The sequence below is a fragment of the Pan paniscus genome, chromosome 4 (assembly GCF_029289425.2).
Source record: "Pan paniscus chromosome 4, NHGRI_mPanPan1-v2.0_pri, whole genome shotgun sequence".
Classification (NCBI taxonomy): Eukaryota; Metazoa; Chordata; class Mammalia; order Primates; family Hominidae; genus Pan; species Pan paniscus.
Genome location: NC_073253.2, coordinates 41216602 through 41232486, shown reverse-complemented (window position 1 = coordinate 41232486; position 15885 = coordinate 41216602). Strand labels below are relative to the sequence as shown.

The window sequence follows — 15885 nt, the reverse complement described above, 5'->3', positions numbered from 1 at the left end:
CCAAATGGCAAAATTAACATGACCAGAAAATGAACTGTTGTTCACATTTTTCTGCATACTCTGGGTAAGACTTGCATTTGTGATCATCATTAATGATGCCCAGTAACAACATTTGAGAGTGTCGCCAAAAGCCAGTATTTACAAACTGCTTGATGAATGATGCAGTGTCATGGAGAAAGAGGTAACCGATATTAAATCAACACCTCTAGGGAACTGCAGAGGCAAGCAGATCTACATTGTTTCAATACAAACAGGTTCCAAAGTCACAGCACTGTCAGTAATAACAGCAGTGCTACCTCTTTCTTGTGGTGGCAGACATGAAATTAGACAGAAACAGTGCATTTGTCAATAAAGAACATAAAAAGATAGTTTAGTTCCTGGACTTTGAGCAGGATGAGATGGTGTCTGGATACTCTCAAGAATCTTCACCTGCACTTATTGAATGATAAGCAAATGCGTAAGGGCCTCTTTTCTACTTTTTTCCAAATCTCCATTAATAAATCACAGTATATCACATGAACCTATGAATGTTTAAAAAATATGTTAAAATCAAATTGTTTATATAGATAGGGGCTCTGTGCAGTCTAGTGGAAGGATGGAATGGGGGAGCTGGCTGTGGTTATATCTTACTTTGATAATGATAGCTTAAGAAGGGTTACAAAATGAATTCTTGAGAATTTGTAGTACCTCTCTGGGCCTTGGGTTTCTCACATAGCTGATGTATATAGCTAGAAGGCTAATTTATTATTTTCCACTTAGAAATATCATTGTCAAGCCCAAGCCTGCATACAGATTGGCTGGCCAAAGCACTCTTTCCTTAAAGACAAGGGCCAGGGAAGCAAAGTTATGGGATCAGAAATAGGGGAGTTTATTCTACAATGGGAATGTTTAATGTCATCCTCAGGAATTGGCAGCCAGATGTGTGTAAACACATTGGGATTCTAGCTTGGCCTTCAAAAGACATCTTCTCTCCCAAGCAGTGCTAAATGGGGCAGCACTAGCCTTCAATCTGAGATCATCAAGCATGGCGGACAGCTATCCTTCTCCTGGCCTGAGTGTCCCTTGTGTATCTACATTAACATTTTCAAATTGACTGCCTTGCAGGGCAAGATCTGAGTCATGTGGACATTGTGTATTTCCATTTGAATTCTTATATCTGATCCTTTCTCTCACCAGGGGCAAGATCTTACAAATTCTTCATTTCCAAGTTCTTGGGAGTGGCTCATGGCTGTCTTGCCAATGAGGGTTCACTTGTGCTACAAAGGATGTGAGTCTGTTAAAGCCTAAGTTATTGTCTGTTATGTCTTTATTAGAGAAAGAATGAGAGGAACTGAAGTTTGTGTCTCAGCTTGGAAAGTCAGTTTCCCCTGATCACCAATCATCTCCCCGATTTTCATCCCTCCCAGCCAGGTAGGCAGATCCTGCCTCACATGCTGTATTAAGGGCACATTCCTTTAGGATAACATTTATTTTTCATTATGCTTATTTTACAATTCTACCTCCTCTGAATCATGAGTTCATGAGAGTAGGGACCATGTTTTACTAACCTTGGATTTCCCAGAGCCCATATAGTGTTGCAGCCAAGGTCTTGATCTCTGGAGTCAGATTGTCTAATGTGGGATCCCTGCTCCTGTGTTTCTTCCAACTTCTCTCAGCCTCTGTTTTCTCACCTATAAAATGGGGGATATTAATAGTAACTGCCTTGTAGGTTGTTGAGAAGAGTTGGAGATGTCATATGTAAAATGTTTAGCACAGTAGCTGCCATTTGACACACATTAAATATTAGTATTTAGTTAGTAGTAGTTGGTGCATGAGACACAGTTACTCAAAGAAATGGGTACTGAGGCCGGGTGTTCATGCCTGTAATCCTAGCACTTTGGGAGGCCAAGGTGGGTGGATCACCTGAGGTCAGGAGTTTGAGACGAACCTGGCCAAGATGGCAAAACTCCGTCTCTACTAAAAATACAAAAAATTAGCTGGTGGCAGCCACCTCTAATCCCAGCTACTCGGGAGGCTGAGGCAGGAGAATTGCTTGAACCCGGGAGTTGGAGGTTGCAGTGAGCCAAGACCGCGCCATTGCACTCCAGCCTGGGTGACAGAGCAAGACTGTCTCAAAAAAAGAAATGGGTACTGAGTAAATGGATGAGATGGATGAGAGATGCAGGCAAGGCTGTGAATGGAAGTCACAACTAGAGCTCCAAAACCACAAAATGGGTCCCTATCATAGCCCATTGTCACTGAAAGGCATTTAATAAATGTGGTTGCAGCAGGAAGAGAAATTCTGGTGACTACAACAGACAGGTAAGTCAATCTCCAGGCTTCCTGAGGTTTTCAGCATCTCGATTTTTGCCCAAAGGGACCTTTCCTGGGAAGTCTCATGGAGAAGACTCAGCTCCATTGCATTACAGAATTAATGTGTGAGGAAGGGATATTGTGGAATTCAACCCATCTCACTTCAGGAAAGATTTAGGCGCAGAGTGTTAAGGATGATATTCTTCCGAGGTTTCCCTGCCATCCCTATGAAAAAGTTAGGCGACAGTTGATTGGAGGCAGGACTAGAGGCATACAGTGAGGTGTGTCTTCAATGTAAGGCCAAAGGCTAGCTGCCACATTTTAAGGCCCTTTTCAGGGGGGAGGTTCTTAAAAGGGCTGCCTCAGCACAGATGCACTGGCATATGTCACCGTGGCAGGTAGACACATATTAAAACAAACCTCACAAACACAATTCAAAACACATCGAGTCTGTAAGGACTGGTTCCTTACATTAGCTCATGAGTTCATCCCCTTGTCAAGAAGAATCAACTCTCTAGGTAGAAGGCAAAACACTTGATCCTCTCCAGAAGGCCACGAGAATTTAACTTCTTTCCCTTTCAGAACTGATAAGATCTCACATCACCACGTCAGTCTGGCTCACAGGAGGAGTGAGACCTGGCTCTGCTAAGAAGCTGGTAGTTGTTAGTGGGAGCTTGAGACCCACAAACAAAGGGATTTTCAACTACCTGGCTGTACTTACATTTGGTTTTACTTCAGGCTTTCACACTCCATGCTTACCTCACTGGCTTGTTATGTAGACCAAATGAGATGTGTGTAACAGTGGGTTTAAACACAACATCTCTACGCAGATATGATCTTTTCCCATTGTTAAGGCACTGTTAACACAATGCCCTCAAAGAGCTTTTGGTTTGAATCCATTTATAATCTGTATATTCATAAGCCTTGAGTGTGTGTGTGATTCTGATAAATAGAGTCAGCTTGGGTGAGAGCTCTTTCCCAAGGGAGAGCGCAGAATGGAATAGGGCACTAGAGGCAGGAGCTTGGAGCTACCTGTGTAACTCTGATCTCCCCAGGTCTTCCAAGCCTAAGGGTACATAAACAGTAGTTTACTCCAATTCCACCACCTCTTGTTCCCTCTTGTCCAGGAAGGGCTCTGTTAAGTGCTCCTTCAATATTTTGGTCTGTGTCAATGGGTGTTACCACTCTGCCACCTCCTACTGGGCACCTTCATTTTCCCCTGCCAGGTCACGCCCTCTACCCCACAAGCATGCTTAGTGGCACCGCATATTGTCTTGTGCTTCATTCTGTGTCCCACTTGGTTGGAGTGCTCTCACAGCAGGACTGCCTGAGTCTCTTTATTTTCCAGAGTTGAGGAGAAAAACTTCTTCATTTTTATTTCCTGGTCACATTGTTCTCCCACACTGAGTCCAGTAGGGCCTCCACTAGGAGCAATGCTCAGGGCTGTGCCTAGAATTGTTCTTCCCTCTTGACGGCTAGGACTTCTCTTCAGCTGCCACGGGCTGTACCTGGCTTCTTTTCTCAGAAGGCTTCTCCCTCTCTCAGGCAACTCCTTCTACCTCTCAAGGGCTGTGCTACCCTGTCCCACTCATTTTTTCAGATATCCTAGAGGCATCTGTGGAGACTTTACTTCCTTCTTCCCTTGCCCCACCGCCCCAGCCTTTCCTAATATTCATTCATTCCACAGACTTCTTTGAAGAATATTTGAACTATATGAAATGTTTTTCAAGCTGTCAAATAAAATTGTGTTTTAACTCCAAGCAGTGCTGAAAACATCCCACAACTTAAAACCCTGTAACCCTAGAAGAAATTGCCTTATGGAAGATGGAGGGACGTGGTTCAGTGATAATTTTATCACCTAAATTTCAGTTTTAAGAGATGATTTAAACCTGAACACTGAGACATATTTAAAGGGTTTTATTAAAAATATTTACTTAAAAACTATACCTTAGTGGAACTTTTCCTCCCCTCTCTTCCTCCTCCCTTCCCTAGTTCTCTGGAGGTAAGTTCTGGGTGGAATTGGAGGTCTACAGAAGTTGGACTGGAGCGTGGTTCTGGTGTTTGCTCGAGATATTTGGGTGGGATGGGGAAGGAGATGAGCCCTCTATGCCTCTCTCTCTAACTTCCTCTATTCTCCAGCCCCTTAGCCTCTCTAGCTCTGTAGTATAGCCTTAACCTATTCTGCCTGCAACATAGCTTCACTCAGTGTATAGTGGATGGAAAGATCCAGAAAGGGGAGAAAGAGGGCACCCAAGACAAATTTCCTTTATTATGAAAGTTTTTCCACATTTTCTCCTCTCATCAGAGAGCAGATTACAAATTGACCCCATAGCCCCTTGTGCTGCTTGAAGAGTCTGACCTGAGAATGAGAAGGAAGGGCGGGCAAAGTCATGCCTGCCTGTCGCAGTCAATCCTTTCTTTTGCAATTCTCTCCTCCCCTCCCCTCTGATCATCCCTCCATTTCAACATTTGTAGGTCCCTGAAGCAACTTATAGCAGTGCGAATCAACACCTTCCAGGAGAGTCCTTGGTCTTTGTGGCTTACTGAAATCAGAACACCAAAATTCCTGTGCCTGGATTAAGGTAAGTGGAGATGGAAGTTATTGGGGGAATTAAGAGGTCATTTTTGGCCTCAGGTGCTTTCAGAGAGAGGTCTGGAGGAGCTGCTGTAGGTTACATTGGAAAACGATGGCGTGAGGGACCTGCGTCTTGAGAAGTCTTTTATGAGCCTCCCAATTCTGGGTTAGGTGTCTCTCCTACCTGCCTCCACAAGGCTTCCTTCTTAGCTTTAGTACTTATCCCCCTGTTGGCTCTTGTATGACTCTCGCATGACACAGTAAGCATCCCAAGCAGTACAGTATCCCCAGCCCTCGGTCCTAGCTCAGTATAGGTTGCTTGTCACCCAGCCTATAATCCCAGCACTTTGGGATGCGCCAAGGTGAACAGGCTGCTTAAGCTCATGAGCTTAAGACCAGCCTGGGAAATATAGTGAGACCTTGTCTCCACAAAAAAAAAAAAAAAAAATTTTTTTTTTTTTTTTTTGAGACAGAGTCTTGCTCTGTCGCCCAGGCTGGAGTGCAGTGGCACAATCTTGACTCACTGCAAGCTCTGCCTCCTGGGTTCACGCCATTCTCCTGCCTCATCCTCCCGAGTAGCTGGGATTAGAGGCACCTGCCACCTCGCCCGGATAATTTTTTGTATTTTTAGTAGAGACGGGGTTTCACAGTGTTAGCCAGGATGGTCTCGATCTCCTGACCTCGTGATCTGCCTGCCTCAGCCTCCCAAAGTGCTGAGATTACAGGCGTGAGCCACCGTGCATGGCCGAAAAAATTTTTTAAACTAGCAGGATGTGGTGGCACATGCCTGTAGTCCCAGCTACTTGGAAGGCTGAGGCATGAGGATCACTGGAGCCCAGAAGGCAGAGGCTGTAGAGAGCCGAGATCGTGCCACTGCACTCCAGCCTGGGCAACAGAACAAGATCTCGTCTCTAAAAACTTTGCTTGTCTATGAATGAAGTGGGCTGCCAGATTGGAAAGGTCACAGGACTCAGGCTTAAAGACCTACAGATTTTTTGCTCTATCGTTTACTAACAGGGCTGAGCACTTAGCCTCTCTAACCCTCAGTTTTTTTCAGTAGCAGAATGGGTTCAGTTTATCTAATTCTACTAATAGGATCATGGAGAATGAGATTAACAGATGTAAAAGGGCTTTATAGACTGTATGTTGCTAGTCACATGTAAGATATTATCCAGATAAAGCTTAAGCAAAGAAAGTATGATATTGGCCATTTTATATAAAGCAAGTGTCTTAGTCGGTTATAACAAAATGCCACAGACCATGTGGCTTAAAAACAGTATTTATTACTTACAGTTCTGGAGTGGAGTGGCTTCATAGGGCAGCCTAAATAACAATCTGTGTCTCTTGCTTTCACTAACACTAATTCTGTTTTTCGTCTCTGATTTTTTTTTTTTTAAATGAAACTCTAAGGTGATTCCATTCTTCACAGAATTTGCACTGGTTCCAGCCAAATGTCCCAGAGCCCTTTTCTACTTGGGGCATTTTCAGTCATGCAGATGGTGTAAATTCAAACCTCAAAACCAAAGAATGACAAGCACAAGGCTGCGAATTTTCCAGAAAGTCCTTTTTTCACCACTCAAAATTCATATAGAGTCATTCATGTTTTCCTGTCATCTCCCTTTTTCAATACACCATTTTCCCCTTTAATCTGTACTTTGACTTCAAAAGTCCCAGGTTTTGACAGATCTCAGTTTCACCTCCCCACCTGGCACAGACCCTGTCTCCTGCATAGTTGTTAAAACCCAAGGGCACCCAAATCGTACAACACCCTCAGGACAGACTGGCCTCAACACCTGCTTCCCACTCAGGTTTCTATTTCCCTTTCCATCTTTGGTGCCTTGGGATTTCCCCAACTTTCTTGTTTGTTGCATTTTCCCTAGCATTTCCAAATATTTTGTAGTAGGAATGTTTTTCAGAATAGGTAGTCTGCCATATCAGTGGAAACTGAACCCCCTACTGATATTTTTACACAAGTAATGTCTAATAACAATTAACATGAGAAGCGGAAAAGAAAAAAAGAGTCTGCCACCAGAACAAGTAGTAGCCCTGCTCTTCAAACCAAAAGTAAATTGTATAACTTATATAACTACAAGCTTTTTTTTTATGAGTTCAAGGGATGGAGCATCTAAAATAAGAACTGGTCCAAGACATCCATGGATATAGGGATGATAGCATCACTGCCAGGGTTGGCTCATCATGACCCCTGGCCAATGAGAAAGTGTCTCCAGAGGCCAGCGGGAGAGTCTGCTTCTGCCTGCTCCCAGCCCTGCCTCCCTGACCTGCTCCCCGTCATCCAGTTTCCAAAGAGGAGAACCCTGAATTCCTTGCCCTGGGGAAGAGCTCTGCCATAGCTTTGAGTGACTCAAAGGACAGGCTCTGCAAAACATAAGTATAGGTTGAAATGCTAAGTTTTTCTGTCACTGTTTTCTTGAAACGGCTCAAGAAAGGACTCAGAGAAATTGGCTCTTGCTACAGGACACACAAATTGAATACTTGAGTCAATCATCCAATGATTTGTCACAATGCTGAACAAACACCAGAGCCTTTGCTAAACATAAGGAGACAGAGAATGTTCTTGATAGAATCACATCCATTTGTCGATCCCAGGTATATTCCTAAACAAGATGATGGTCTAACTTTGGGGGGCTTGGTGGCAATGTGGAGGTGTGGATGGTGAGGAACGGGAGCCACTCTTGCTTATTGTCCTCCCTGATCTTCAGGCCAATGACTGAGCTGTGCCTACCCTCCCTTCATCCTGCACTTAGTCATACATGAAGCTTGCTTGTCTCAATAGATCCCATTGGATTTTCATCTTTGTTATTAAATCAGGGCCACATTTGGCATGCTTATTTTATAACGACCATCTTATGACATGTAGGTCCTTTGGCTGAGGGAGAAGTGCCTCCACAAATTTAATTACCCTCAGGTGAGCAGCACTGGGTGCTTGTCACATCAGAACACCCCAACAATTGGGAACAAATCTGTATTTATCCTAGAGACGAGACACTGAGCCTCAAAGGATAATACTCTCAGAGTTTACTTTCTCCCCTTATTCCCTTTCGGGCTACCAAGGTTTTTAGTCACTGCTGAAGCTATTTTATATTTTAAATCCACAGTCCTTTCATTTTAAAACTGCAAGGTTTTTTATTGTGTCTCATCCCTAAATTCAAGGCCCAGAAGGGCCTGGTGCTGTACCCAGAATCACATTGCTCACCTGGGGCAGAGTCTCCAATTCCTAGAGCAGTTTCAGTCCCCTATGTCCTCAGCGTTTCCCAGAAGATAGTAATGGATGACATGAATCTGGCAAACAGCTGGGAATTACTGCCCTCCAAAGTGGTGGAAGGAGTGGCTCTGAGGGCCTGTCTTGGCCGACGTAGATTTGGTATCAATACCTGCTGAGTACAGAGGCCAAACAGACTGCACCTGGGCTCTGCCTGTAACTCTCCAACCTAACTCATGCCACGCCTGGTGAGGAGTTAAAGAAACAAATCCTTGTTTTTTATTTTCTTCATAGGATCAAATCGCTCAGGGTACTTGTAAGGAGTGGACCATTATTTTACAGGTGTATAATGCTTCCACCTCTTGCATCCTTCCCTCTTCCAAAGGCTGTCATAGCAACAAGGCCCATCTCTGCAGGTGTCAGGAGACCTTCACATTAACTTTCCTTGGACAAGTAACATCAGAACAAATTCTCCTTTGAACTTAGGTCAGAGAAATCTGAACCTCATGGAAAGTATGAAATGCAAACCATCTGTATGAATTAGTCTTTGAGCCCATTATGATACTGGGAACTTATTCTTTTTTAAGAATTTCAAATTATTTCAGTTTTTTTTAATTTTGTTTTTGAGATAGGGTCTTCCTATGTTGCTCAGAATGACCTGGAACTCCTGGGCTCAAGCAATCCTTCCACCTCAGCCTCTTGAGTAGCTGGGATTACAGGTGTATGCCACTACACCCAGCTAAAATTATTTTGTTTCTAATTGACACATAATAATTGTAACTATTTATGGGATACAGTGTGATGCTTCAATACATACATACATTGTGTAATGATCAAATCATAGTATTTAGCATATCCATCACTTCAAACATTTATCAATTCTTTGTGCTGAGAACATTTGGAATTCTCTCTTCTAGCTATTTTAAAATATACAGTATATTATTGTTACTACAGTCACCCATCTGTGCTACAGAACACCAGAATTTATTTCTCCTATCTAACCGTAATTTTGTACTTGATCAATCTCTTCCCATCGTCCCCTCCCTACTACCCTCCTAAGCTCTGGTAACCACTATTCTAGTCTGTATTTCTATGAGATCAAATTTTTAAGATTCCATGAGTGACATTTTATGGTATTTGTCTTTCTGTGCCTGTGCCTGACTTCTTTCATTTAACATAATGAGGTTCATCCATGTTGCTGCAAAAGACAGGATTTCATTATTTTTATGGCTAAATAGTATTCCATACTATAGATAGACCACATATTTTTATCCATCCATCTGTTGATGGATGCTGAGGTTGATTCCATATCTTGGCTATTGTAAATAGTGCTGCAATAAACTTGGGAGTGCAGATGTCTCCTTGACATGTTGATTTCCTTTCCTTTGGATAAATATCCAGTAGTAGGATCACTGGATTATATGGTAGCTATATTATAACTTTTTTTTTTTTTAGGAACCTCCATAGTTTTCCATAATGACTATACTAATTTACATTGCCATCAACAGTGTATTAAGAGGAACTCCTCTTTTTTTTGTTTTGAGATGAAGTCTTGTTCTGTCACCCAGGCTGGAGTGCGGTGGCTCGATCTCAGCTCACTACAAACTCCACCTCCCAGGTTCAAGAGATTCCTGTGCCTCAGCCTCCTGAGTAGCTGTGATTACAAGCAAGTGCCACCATACCTGGCTAATTTTTGTATTTTTAGTAGAGATGGGGTTTCACCATGTTAGCCAGGCCGGTCTCAAACTCCTGGCCTCAAGTGATCTGCCTACCTCAGCCTCCCAAAGTGCTGGAATTACAGGCATGAAACACTATGTCTGGCCATCTTTCTTTATCTTTCTCTGGAAAGAGGAAATTCTCCATTTTAGAGAAAGCTCTGTTGTGAATATTTGGCAGTTTTGCCTTTCCAGCAACTGAACTACACCTCCAGGCCACCCCAAGGTATGTTGAAGGTAAGGCTTGCCTCAAATGGTTCCTCACTAACCTGGCCCCTGGCGAGTGAGGTTGGATGCCAATGCCCTGGATTTTTAAACTTGAAGCAGGTGATACAGGGAACTATGGGATACTTAAAGGTGAATTCTGGCAGTACCAGCAACATCTTAATATTGCTTACTGGTGGGGATTTCAGAGGCAGCTGCAGCGCCATCCAGACCCTTCTGTGGCATGACCTTGGCTGTGTTTCCAGCACCTGGACTCCGTTGGCACCTGGACATCGCCCAATCTTAGTTCTCCATGCACATTCTCGGTTTTGCAAGTTATTCCGTCTCCTTCCAATAACTTCCTTTTCTGCTTAAATTAACTAGAAATAGTTTCTGTTGCTTGCAACCATGGATCCTGACTAGCCCTGCCTCCTTAAAGTTGTTTCAATGGATGAGTGACTATTTAACAAGTGAGCTATGCTCATGGCATCTTATTAAAAGGGACTGAAAGTAGGAGAGCTTCTTGATTGAAGCTTGAAGGACTTTTACTTCTCCAGCTGCTGGCAGTGGGGAACAGGAAAGGAGGTCATTGAAAGCCAGTAGGAGGTGGTGGTCTATGTTAAATCACCCATGTGACTTTGCTACAGCTCCCACACCCTCAGCTTAAAACCAGGTACTGACAGGCATCCTGTGGATTTATTTTTCCAGCTCTGCCCTACCTGTTTTTCTGGCTCTCCTTTCCAGCCCAAAGTCAGGCCCCACAGCTGGATGAAATAAAATGGTTATATTGGGAGGCCTTAAAATTAGCATGGTTCAATATGTCTTAAAGTTGGGGCCATTCCCTGGGTAAAGAATGGAGGTTTTCTCACTTTCTCTGCTGCAGCTGCTGGGGATAAAAGTCAGGAGCTCTCTGCTCCAAGGGCTCTCCCAACCAGGTCCGACTCTCTCCCCACTACTTTCCAAATTCATTCGCTGCTACATTCACCATGTTCCACAGCGAAAGACAACCCCACTCCATCAATGGCACATTATCATGTGGCTTTCCATTTTTCCTAATCACCTTATTCCTTTGCTCTTCCAAAGTTGAGGATAAATTATTTAACAAGTCTCTAGGGTTGACTTTATGAGAACTTAAAGCCAGTGCCCATCTGCTATAGGTTAGGGTGAGCCAAATGCTGAAAGTTAATCCTTCTTGTTCCACTCTGGAAAATACCCAGCCATGCACACATACACGTGTGCACACGTGAGCAGTCACAGACCCCCGCACCCTACAACAGCACCTCCCAAACCACATGGCCCAAGTAGTAAAACATCAAGGCTTGAATCACCATACTCAGGCCAATAAAAACTTAACTTTGCACTCTCATATAGTTGAGCTTGTGCTTGCAAAATTCCCTGCATGCGCCTGGCTCTGTGATTGAAACACTGTCATACCTTTCAGACAAGGGAATAGGTAATATTTAAACATTAATATACACCTATGCCTTTCTGACACATGCATTGAATGTGTGGAGTATCAGAGATGAAAAGTATACAATATACACACACATCATATTGTATAATTGTATAATTTATTAATTTCATCACATTTAGTTTAAGAGGCAGAGATCAGCTAATGCAAAGGTTTTCAATCTTTTTCAATAGAAGTGGGTTTGAAACTTGGTCCAGCCACATTCTTACTGGATGGCCTTTCTAAGCCAAAGTTCAGTTTTCTTAAATCTGTAAAACAGGGATTAAAAATAGTATGTACCTTACAGTATTACTGTGACGACCAAATGAAATCTTAGCACAAAGCCTGGCAGACAGCCAGTGCTATTACTGGCTAAGAACATGGTAGCTATTATTATTATTATTCACCCCTGAATGGATTCTATTTTGCAGCAGTTTATCCACAAAACTGCATTTATGAATTAGTCATGAATTTACTCTCGCTGACTTTTAGTATTCAGAAACATTAATATCACCCCATCAGAACTTCTCACCTGAAACATCAGTTGTTATAACTTCAATAAGAGATAAAGACCATTTCTAATTAAGTTTAACCTGAGTAGTCTTATTGTCACTGAGTTATAAACATTAGAATTTTAATAAGATTTGTGATACTTTTATGTAGAACTGGCTTAATGCAATTTCATGTTTCAGAAGAGGAAACAGATGTCCAGAGAGGGGACCATGCCTCAGGCCACAAAGCAGCAACACAAACTCAGGTCTCGAACCATGAGGCCCCCTTCAGTCTACTTTGGCTTGTATTTATATCCAACTAAGGGCCTACGGAAGGTCTGGTATATTTTACGGGCCATGTCCTTAATCAGGAACCATGCTGAAAACCTATTGGATTATGTGTCTAGCAACTTACCTCATCCTAACCCTAGCCTTTTTTTGGAAACTGCTCTCCCCATCCCCCACCATGGCTCCTGGTGGCCACGTTTGTAAGATATGAATCAACCCCGGCCACAGTCACTGGGCCAGGTTGGGCCAATAGGAATATTTCTTAGGAAGACGGAATGAAGTGGAGAGAGATCTAGTTTTCTCCAGGTGCATAGACATCGTTATTGGTTATATTTTCAAAAGGTGTGTCCAGGGAAGCAGAGGAAGCCAAGGTGTAAAAAGAGAAGAAACAAGACCCATTATGACTAGAGATAGGAGAGTCAGATTCCTCATGGCTGTCTCTCTCAGATTCCAGTTTATTTTGAGATCCACTGCATGCTTGCCCTTGGGTTTTTGGAAGCACTGTTGAGTAAATTCTTTCCTGGCTTAAGCTAACATGAGTCTTTTCTCCACTAAGGATTTGAGAAATGGGGTTGTATTCCAGAATGCTGGAGCAGTAAGCAGTCCACACTATATTGCCTACTAGAACCTCATACCTATGGTGAGAGATTTTTCTTGTCCATCTGTAATGATCCTTTCATTGCTTCAAATCTCTTGAAGGTGTGGCATGCCTCTGGCCATGGTCTCTGAAGACCAGGTCTACAATTGTTCAGACCCCCAACTGCTGTGATATTTTGCTTGTAAAATGTCTAATGATTCTTACCAGACTGTTCTGTTCTTTCCTCTTCTACCACCTATTGCCTTGAAAGCAACTTGGGCTTCCACAAAACTTGCATTTCACCATCTAGTAGAATACTCTTTGCTTCAATGTGGCAGCTATGGCTCCAGAATTTGTGCCTCTTTTGTCACTCTTGTGGGAATCAGAACTCTTCCCCCAGAACACAAAATGAAGGACTAGAGAGAGGTCACAGTGGAGGGAACCACACACATTACAGAACACTCTCAACTCTGGAGCTGATGTGGAGGGCACACTCACTGTGAGAGCACATCTAAGTTTGAGCAGGGGATTCTGCCTAGTTGTAGAGCTTACTCAGAGCTCAGGGAAAATATAGCTCATCAATTGCTGAACCGGGTAGTTAAGTATAAATATGTACATAGGTGTATGTGTATAGAAATGTTTTAAAGAGAATATTTCAGAGGCAAATATTTTAACAAATCAGCCCTCTGCAACACATCGGGAATGTATGCATTTGCAATCTAAAACATGTTTACTTACGCAGGAACTAAGCTTGTTAAAAACTATGAGAAACATTTGGACTCATCCATTCAGCAAATATTTTGTGGTTACGTACTATGTGCTATTTAGCTATGTACAAAATGAATAAAGTTCCTCGCCATTGTGAAACTTCTATCTCCTAGGCATGAAAGCGCAAATGGAAATATTAACAATGGCAAATAGTAATGAAAAGTGCTGTCTATTCAGCACCTCTTATTTCAAAGTATTGTGCTAATACAGTTTTTATATGTTATTTCTTATGTTCCACCAGAAGATACACTTCATAAGTGAAGGAACGGTCTTTGTATTCATCATTCTGTGTCCAATGCCTCACCCATATTTGGTCTCAGTAAATATTTGTTGACTAAATAAATGATCCCTCCATAAATTCCGAGTTTGGTATTATTATGCCCATTTAACAGGTGGTAAATTGAGGATCAGAGAGGTTAATAATTTGGCCCAAATCACACAGCAAAAAGAGCTAGGATTTAAACCTAGAGTGTTTTCCAATACACCAAAATATTACTTTTGCATATATTTGTTGGAATAAAGTGTTTTGGAGCTCATGTCACTCTATAATAAGTTGGGTCTGTAGGGATGAATTACAGCACTTGCAGTCCCTGGAATACTATTCTGTGCCAACAAGAGAATGCAATCTCTGATCAAAATGTTAACTTTATGTTACTTACATATCCCAGGCTTCACCAGCCCAGCTAGTGACTAACAATGAACTATGGTTAACATTAATAACCCAAAGCCCCTGTTTTTGCCCGTCTGCAGGCTCTTTAGCATATCTTTCCTTAAATAAAACCAACCACCCACTCCTCTTACCCCATCTCCACCATACACACACAAATACTTCTTGAAGTTGTTGAAGATCAGCCTACATAGATCTCAAGCCCACTTGTGAGTTGGTCAATAGCCACCATGAGATATCCACAGCTTTTATCTTCTACTGCAGCTTTGCTTTGTCAACCTCTACTGTGAAAGAAGCTGTTGAGGGTAACTACACTGTTACTGCTGTTAATAGTGCCTTCTGGAAAAATAAGGATGATGCCTCTCAGCTCTCCCAAGCTTCCATCCCTGAGATGGAGCTGGATTCTGTGAAGAACCCAGGAGAATGGCCCAATAACACATGTGTAACCTGCTCCTGAAGCAACACTCATGCATCCTGAGTCTCACAGTGTCTCTCCCCTTCATGCCAAGCCAAAATGCTCTCTATATGCCCAAATCCAGGGAAAGGAAGCCTGGGGGAGTGCAGAGATTCTCAAACATGTTCAGGTAGCAGAAGACCAGGAAGCATGGCTTCCCATGAGCTCTGGAAAGCCGTGAGTCATTGATGTTTTAAACTAAAAATAACTAAGTACTATGGTTTTGCTAAATGATTATCCTGACCAATATTAACAGAAAACAGAGTTTAAGCACATGCCCACAAATACACAAACTCCTTACTGAGGAAATTCAACTCATTAACTCATTAACACTGTATATGTGTAAGTGAGAGAGAGACACAGATTGGGAAAATGTCCATGTTATTCTACTTTAACTGCATGGCAAGCACAGGCCATGAGGCACCACTGTTCTGAAAAACACTTGAAAAGGGCTGAGCCCAAGAGTTATTCAGGTGATTTGGGGAGTGTTATTTGCATCTCAAAGTCTATGCAATGCCATTCCTCTGAACCTGACATCCTACTCTGTAAGATAAAGTGGTTGCACTTGATGTTCTATTGGTCTTCATCCTGCTTTAGCTGTCTGAGACTCCCATTGAAATTAGTAGGCCAGGGTATAGAAAGTTTTGGGGTAAAAGAACATGCTTCAGGGAGAAAAAGCCAAGAGAGGAGGTTTATTGGGTGGTAAGAAGTTTATGATACAGCTCAGAACCTCACTGTGGTCTAATATCTACAAGGGTGGCACTGTAATTATAAGGAATTTTACAGGGAACATTCCCAGCCAGGAATAATATAATTTTAGTCTTTTACCCATACTTCTCAGTGCCTATGCACATGAACTTATTGAGCCCTGTAGACTCCCAGAATGGGTCATAAGTATCATTGTGTCTTTCAGGCAATAAAAGGAGTGTTACCTCTGGGCTCCCAGAGTTACCCACCAACTCAGTGGTCCTCCAGGGGTGGTCTTGGCTCCCCCGGTGGTCTTCAATGGATTTCCAGGGGCCTCTGAGTTACCCTCCTGGAGCAGTCATGCTTGTCAATAGCATTGTCTCTGCTTATGCTCCAGGAGGGATTTAGAACTCACTTGTGCTGTGCCTTCTGAGAGTTTGCCAGATTTTAACACCATTCTTTTTGTTTCCCTCAGGACATCGTCCATGCCCACCCTG

At 42.7% G+C, this 15885-nt stretch overlaps 1 long non-coding RNA gene across 1 annotated transcript in view; it reads right to left on the bottom strand.

Annotated features, from left to right (window-relative positions):
- LOC134730428 (uncharacterized) overlaps nucleotides 1-15885 on the bottom strand; it is a 139194-nt gene that overhangs the window by 118627 nt on the left and 4682 nt on the right. Inside the window, exon 2 of the long non-coding RNA XR_010112191.1 lies at nucleotides 1548-1670. This is a non-coding gene — a long non-coding RNA (uncharacterized LOC134730428). The remainder of the gene's footprint in view (nucleotides 1-1547; nucleotides 1671-15885) is intronic.